Here is an 8,014-nt window from a genome sequence, read left to right as displayed (position 1 = left end):
GGTACTGGTTTTACCTGTAATAAGGTTTGAAACAGATGATTATCCGTTCAAGGGGATTAAATAGCCGTTCTATGGCCCCAGGGTTTTCTCAAATTTTCTTTCATAGCCGGTCTATGGCCTTTGGGTTTTGCGAACTTTTTTTTCCCAAGCCGGTCTATGGCCCCTGGGTTTTACAAACTTTTTTTTCCCAAGCCGGTATATGGCGTGTATGTTAAATAAACCAAATTTTTCACTTTTGACAATTGAGCACCTGCTACATCCAGATTCTAGGGAGAAAAGGAATATAATATAATATCTAATATATCTATCTGTGTGAAATAGATTAAATCCATTTATTTGATATTCAGCTAATAGTTCTGTATTTTCTACTTTCATCCATGTTTTGGTAAGTGCAATAATATGTATTGTTTCATTGCAGATTAGAGATTCTAGATAGTTCTAGATTTCCGAAGTACTGAAACGCGCGCCATACAGGCTTGGTGGATCTAGGTGCAAGGTAAAATTATTTACATTTACTTGTTTTTTATTTATATGCATTATTCTATAGAATAATAGATCTCGTAATAATTTTGCAAAAATAGTGGCATTTACTATTTTTAAAAGATTATTAAAAAATTTACCGATATGGTGCATTCGGAAGACAAACCCAATTTTTCACTTTTGACAATTGAGCTCGGGTGCAGGGGGGGGGGGTTGTGTAAAAGCCTGGTTTGTGCTTCGGAGAGGCTATGGGATCCAGTAAGATCGTCCTTCCTTTCCTCCCTAGAATCTGGATGTAGAAGGTGCTCAGTTGTCAAAAGTGAAAAATTGGGTTTGTCTTCCGAATGCACCATATCGGTAAATTTTTTAATAATCTTTTAAAAATAGTAAATGCTACTATTTTTGCAAAATTATTACGAGATCTATTATTCTAATAAGGGTTTGATGAAATACAGTAGACTGCCTACTGGTTTTACCTGTAATAAGGTTTGATACAGATGATTATCCGTTCAAGGGGATTAAATAGCCGTTCTATGGCCCCAGGGTTTTCTCAAATTTTCTTTCATAGCCGGTCTATGGCCCCTGGGTTTTACGAACTTTTTTTTCCCAAGCCGGTCTATGGCCCCTGGGTTTTACGAATTTTTTTTTCCCAAGCCGGTCTTTGGCGTGTATGTTAAATAAACCAAATTTTTCACTTTTGACAATTGAGCACCTGCTACATCCAGATTCTAGGGAGGAAAGGAATATAATATAATATCTAATATATCTGTCTGTGTGAAATAGATTAAATCCATTTATTTGATATTCAGCTAATAGTTCTGTATTTTCTACATTCATCCATGTTTTGGTAAGTGCAATAATATGTATTGTTTCATTGCAGAATTGCAGATTAGAGATTCTAGATAGTTCTAGATTTCCGAAGTACTGAAACGCGCGCCGTACAGGCTTGGTGGATCTAGGTGCAAGGTAAAATTATTTACATTTACTTGTTTTTTTATTTATATATATATATATGTATATATATATATATATATATATATATATATATATATATATATATATATATATATATATATATATCTATACATATATATATATATATATTATATATATGTGTGTATATGTATATGTATGTATATAAATTTGTGTGTAAATCACGGAAATTAACTTGAGGAAACTGGCAACCAAAAACCAGTAGGCAGTCTACTGTATTTTATCAAACCCTTATTAGAATAATAGATCTTGTAAAAATTTACCGATATGGTGCATTCGGAAGACAAACCAAATTTTTTCACTTTTGACAATTGAGCACCTGCTACATCCAGATTCTAGGGAGGAAAGGATGGACGATCTTACTGGATCCCATAGCCTCTCCGAGGCACAAACCAGGCTTGTACACAACCCTCCCCCTGCACCCGAGCTATGTCAACAGGTCATTCTTTCTCTTCGCCCTTACATCATCACACACAGAGATCACAATAACGTGATGCATCAAATGAACAAATCCACAAGGGCCGTGACGAGAATTTGAACCTGCGTCCGGGGGCATCCCAGACACTGCCTAAATCGACTGAGCTACAACAGGGTAAAAGGATCCAGGAAGTTCAGTAGAAGTTTGGTTTCAACCCTTTTACCCTGTCGTAGCTCAGTCGATTAAGGCAGTGTCTGGGATGCTCCCGGACACAGGTTTGTATCCTCATCACGGCCCTTGTGGATTTGTTCATTTGATGCATCACGTTATTGTGATCTGTGTGTGATGATGTAAGGGCGAAGAGGGAGAACGGCCTGTTGACATAGCTCGGGTGCAGGGGGGAGGGTTGTGTAAAAGCCTGGTTTGTGCCTCGGAGAGGCTATGGGATCCAGTAAGTTCAGTAGAACTTCGGTTTCAACCCTTTTACCCCTGTTGTAGCTCAGTCGATTAAGGCAGTGTCTGGGATGCTCCCGGACGCAGGTTCGAATCCTCGTCACGGCCCTTGTGCATTTGTCCATTTGATGCATCACGTTATTGTGATCTGTGTGTGTAATTCTTCACCTGCTACAGCAACAGGAATGTGTGTGTATGTATTTGTGTTGTTGAATATGACCGAAAGTGTAAGATTAATGATTCTAACAAAATCGTCTGAATATTTGTTTTTCTTCACTGTCGAGAGTAGTTAAAAAAATTTACTCGAGTCTATTTTCACACTTTATTTATGGTCCTTAAGTCCCTCTCCTTACTGCTGCTGCTGTTTCTCGCATCTTTGCATCGCTTGTATGTTTGGGGGGTTTGGCCTCTTGGTATATATTGATTCCATTTGTGTGTGTTTGGGTCTCAGGCCCTCTCGCAATTTCTGTTGAACAAACCCCTTTTCCTAGTTCTGCATCTCTCCTTTGGTACAAATTTTGTTGTGCTTTTATCATATATTTCACAAAATTTGACATACATTTCATTTACTTCATGTCCTATCAGCAAGTGTTTGTCAAATTCTTTAAGGAAAGTTTATCATCCTGATTGCAGATCTCTAGCGCTATTATGTCAACTTCTTGTGGATTCGCAATCATTATTTAATTTACCTTTAGGTGTTCTTTCACCAGCACAGCAACACTGTACCTCTCCCAACCAGTTTAAGATAAAAACTAAGTACTAACTAATTAACTCAATGTAACCTACCTTACCCCCAAAATGTCAACCCATGTCTTCTATTTTAAACAATGCTGTTTTGTTGACCAAATTGTATTTTTGTTTTTTTCTGCAATGTTTCCCCCCCCACCACTCTACCACCACATTGAGTTTAGTAGCTCTGTGCACGTCAGGTGCTGTTTAATATACAGACCTACTCCTCCATTTGACCTAGTTTCTCTATCACATCTATATCACTTTGTGCTTTAGGCCTGGTGGAGCTTGGTCCACCAGGCTGTTGTTTGGAGTGGCCCGCAGATCCACATACAGTCTGCATATGATATACAGTCTGTTGATCAATTGAACTACAGTAGTTAGTTTTTATCATCCGAATGCACAAAATATGTGTTCATTCTTCCCAGATGAAGGAACTAGGTAATATTCATCATCTGAATGCACCATCTGAAGCTTTTCCACACTCATGATACACGAGAGGTTTAAAAACTTTTAAAACTTTTTGACCTATGTATTTAAAAGCATTTCTAAAGTTAAAAAGTGTAGCATAGGCCCCTCGCAGAATGTTCTTAATATGATCCTCAGGTTATAGTTTTCTATCTAAAACCACCCCTAGATCTCTTTCTTGATCAGAATTCTTTATAGATCTCTGTGGCTCGATCATAGAAACTGAGTAAATTCGTTACACTGGACCTTCCAGATCGAATACCATGCTGACAGTCTGATATATCATTCAGTACATCTGCATCTGAAATTGAGCAATACCGGATTTATTATTTGGTTTTATAAATTTTATACTTATAATCTTAACTTATTTCAGAGACCACGAGTAATCTGGGCTTCGAACTCAACAGAAAAGCTTTCCGTAGACCTGCTTCTTTGCTATATAATAGACAAAATTTAGTAAGTATTGATATATTATGTGTTTGTTTATTTATTTATTTTTTCTTTATATACAAGAAGGTACATTGGGGGAGAGTACAATGACTTGAAGTTATACATTCTTGTAAAGCAACTAGCACTCATAGCGTTTCGGGCAGATCTAAGTATAGACCAAGGAACTTACCATCTTTTTTATTTCTGATGTTAACATTGTGTAACTGTAGATGAATTGCATTTGTTGATTTGCTCCCAAGTAAGATGTTGTAGGTCCTTTCTATGTTTAGTGTGAGTTTGTTGGTTGACATTAATAAGTGGATTTTTTTTTAATTTATTGTTTACATCATTATTTAATATGAGTGGGTTGGAGTCTGAGTAGATGAGGTTAGTGTCATCATTATCTCATATCTCAGTGATTTTGTCGTAATGGTCAAGTAGCTGTACTGTACAAGTAGAGGACATGAGAGATAGCTGTAAAAGGTATTTCATTATCTTCCTGCTCTAAATCCATGTTGGCCTGGATTGTGGAGGTCATTGGTCTCTATAAAACTAGTAACCTGACTCCTGTTCACTCTCAAATAATTTTATTATGTGGGATGTTAGTGCAACTGGTCTATAATTCTTTGCCAATGCTTGTGTTGTGTTGTGTTGTTTTGGTAGTGATGTGCAATGTGTTGTTTTGGTAGTGATTCGTCCAGTTCTGGTAGTAGTGCGGTTGTTGTGTGGTGTAGTACTTGTGTGCTTGTTAATGACATGTATTCCAGTCTTGTGGGTATCTCCTTTCCCCTACGGGCCAACTGCTTTGTTCTTACCTAGCATTTTGCTTTGTTTGGGTATGAATGTTTGTGTGCCGTATATTTTGCAAAATTTGCCATATATCTCATTATTTACTCCTCTGCCTAGCAGCAAGTCTGTCTAATTATACTCATTAACTGTTTTTCAAAGTTCCCAATAGTGTCCTTTATTGAAATCGAGTTCATGAACCGTTTCAATGTTCTTATTTTCTTCTAGATTATATCTTAAAGTATATTTAAATGTTATTGTTATTATTGTTATTAAATGTTATTGTGACATTGCATTGCAATTGAGCTATGTTGTTTACCATACTGTTCATTTCGTGAGTATAAGTATAGATGCCACACTTGTGACAGGTAAAACCATGCCTTTTTTGAAAAACAGCACCGTCTGTTGCACGTAAGAGCAACCCACACTATATTATGTTACGATATTATTTCAATATTTCCGATTGCATTGATAATTTGAATTTTCATAGATTTCAATTTATTTTCATTTCGATTTAATAATTTTGTGTGACATTGCATTTAAATTGAGCTGTGTTGTTTACCATACTGTTCATTTCATGAGTATAGTTTATTTTTTTATTTTTTTAATTTCATTTTTTTAGCTGTTCTTATTTTTCAGTGATGGGAATATCAGATCATTTGATGTTCCCAGTTTTCTGATGGAAGCATCAGACCATTATAGAATGCATCGGATGAGGTAGTTTGGAATGGTGGGGAGGACGAGAGGGGGGATGGTGGGGAAGACGAGGGGACAGAGGAGAGGGTAATGGTGGGGAGGACGAGGGGACTGGGGAGTTGGGGATGGTGGGGACAGGGGAATGCTGGGGAGGACAAAGGGACAGGTGAATGGGAGATGGTGGGGGAGGAAGAAGGACAGGGGGGGGGAAAATGGTAAGGAGGACGATGGGACAGGGAAGTGGGAATAGTGGGGATGATGTGGGGACGGGGAAGTGGGAAGGACGAGAGGACTGTGGAATGGGGAATGGCAAAGTGAATTATAATTATATATATTAATTAATTCTTATAAATTTCCAGAAGCCTGTATCAACACCCACACTAATGCAACTGAAAGAGATGTTGAGACAAGTATTGCTGATATGTTGAAGAACGCCCCAAACAAACTCGGTGGAAACAGATACAAGGTAAAGTTTGCCAATTTGCTGTAGTCTAATTCAATTTCTTTTTAGTAATCTTTGAGAACATTTATGCTATGAATAAGATAAAATAATGTAACTGATTTTGACTAAATATGTAGATATATTTAATTTTCTGAGCACTAATAATGAAAGAAAACCAAAATAAGAGGTGGCTACTATCTCTAATAATGGGCTGGAATAATGCAGGATATAATAATATATATATATAAATATATATATATATATATAATATATATATATATATATATATATATATATATATATATATATATATATATATATATATATATATATATATATATATATATATATATATATATTTATATATATATATTTATTTATATAAATATATATATGATATATAGATTCTATATAGATTCTATTTTATTATTCTATTCTATTCTATTCTATTCTATAGTTTTATATAGATTCTTGTTTTAGTTTTTTTTTCTATAATATGGAAACGGTTTTTAATTAATAAATAAATATTATATAATAAAATAATGTATTATTGAAAACAATTAGTAACAAACAATATTTCATTACAGGGTGGTGAAGCAAGAAGACATGTGCATCACACAGCAGACTTGGATATGACGAATACTGAAAATGGTGGCGAGCCTGGTGCATGGCGTACCGCTGACTCTTCTCTAATGTCTATATAGAAGAATCAATATGTGTCTATATATAGACACATATAGATTCCCATATATAACCTATATATATATATGTGTGTATATATATTATAATATATATATATATATATATATATATATATATATATATATATATATATATATATATATATATATATATATATATATATATATATATATATATATAGGTTAGATAGGTTAGGTTTGGAAGGGTTGGTTAGTTATCATATATCTACGTATAACTAGCTAGTTTTACCTTTATATATATATTATTTATATATATATATATATATTATATAAAAAGTTTGTGAGGAAGACCTCTGGTGCCAATGTGGGGACCCATAGCCTCGGAGAAGAAAATAAAAAGTATTCAGAGGAGACCTTGTGGTCACTCACTAAACACTAATATTATCTTCTACCACCCCCATTCTTTTGTATGTACACATATATATTTGCTTTATTTGAACTTTGTTACAAAGAGGGAGTTACATATAGGTTACAAAGATGGTTATCATATATATATTATTTATATATATATATTATTTATATATATATATTATTTATATATATATATATATTATTTATGCAAACAAGCCTGAATGGTCCCCAGGACTATATACAACTGAAAACTCACACCCCAGAAGTGACTCGAACCCATACTCCCACAACTGGTATGTACAGGGACGCCTTAATCCGCTTGACCATCACGACCGGACATAAGGAAGTGATAGCCGAGGCTATATGAACCACTTCCCCGCCGGCACTCGGATGGTAATCTTGGGCATAGCATTTTATCAAATCACCTCATTCTTTGGGGCACACGTGAGGAACACAAATGCAAACAAGCCTGAATGGTCCCCAGGACTATATACAACTGAAAACTCACACCCCAGAAGTGACTCGAACCCATACTCCCACAACTGGTATGTACAGGGACGCCTTAATCCGCTTGACCATCACGACCGGACATAAGGAAGTGATAGCCGAGGCTATATGAACCACTTCCCCGCCGGCACTCGGATGGTAATCTTGGGCATAGCATTTTATCAAATCACCTCATTCTTTGGGGCACACGTGAGGAACACAAATGCAAACAAGCCTGAATGGTCCCCAGGACTATATACAACTGAAAACTCACACCCCAGAAGTGACTCGAACCCATACTCCCACAACTGGTATGTACAGGGACGCCTTAATCCGCTTGACCATCACGACCGGACATAAGGAAGTGATAGCCGAGGCTATATGAACCACTTCCCCGCCGGCACTCGGATGGTAATCTTGGGCATAGCATTTTATCAAATCACCTCCCAGCAAACACAAATCATCTACACAACGTTCGCCTATCTCTTGCCATAGGTGTGGGAATGATTTGCATTGAGAATGGTGCAGGAGAGCCTTTGAGAAACTTTTACTCAAAAAATC

General features: G+C 36.0%; 1 long non-coding RNA gene across 1 annotated transcript; it reads left to right on the top strand.

The window, feature by feature from the left end:
* Positions 1–418: 418 nt before the first annotated feature.
* On the top strand, positions 419–6,576 carry LOC138357667 (uncharacterized). Its single transcript, XR_011225096.1, has 3 exons — positions 419–496; positions 5,812–5,918; positions 6,482–6,576. It is a non-coding gene; the product is annotated as an uncharacterized lncRNA (long non-coding RNA).
* Positions 6,577–8,014: the final 1,438 nt, after the last annotated feature.

The sequence above is a fragment of the Procambarus clarkii genome, chromosome 79, assembly GCF_040958095.1.
Source record: "Procambarus clarkii isolate CNS0578487 chromosome 79, FALCON_Pclarkii_2.0, whole genome shotgun sequence".
Lineage (NCBI taxonomy): Eukaryota > Metazoa > Arthropoda > Malacostraca > Decapoda > Cambaridae > Procambarus > Procambarus clarkii.
The sequence above is the reverse complement of the archived record's forward strand: the minus strand, read 5'-3'. Positions and strand labels throughout refer to the sequence as shown.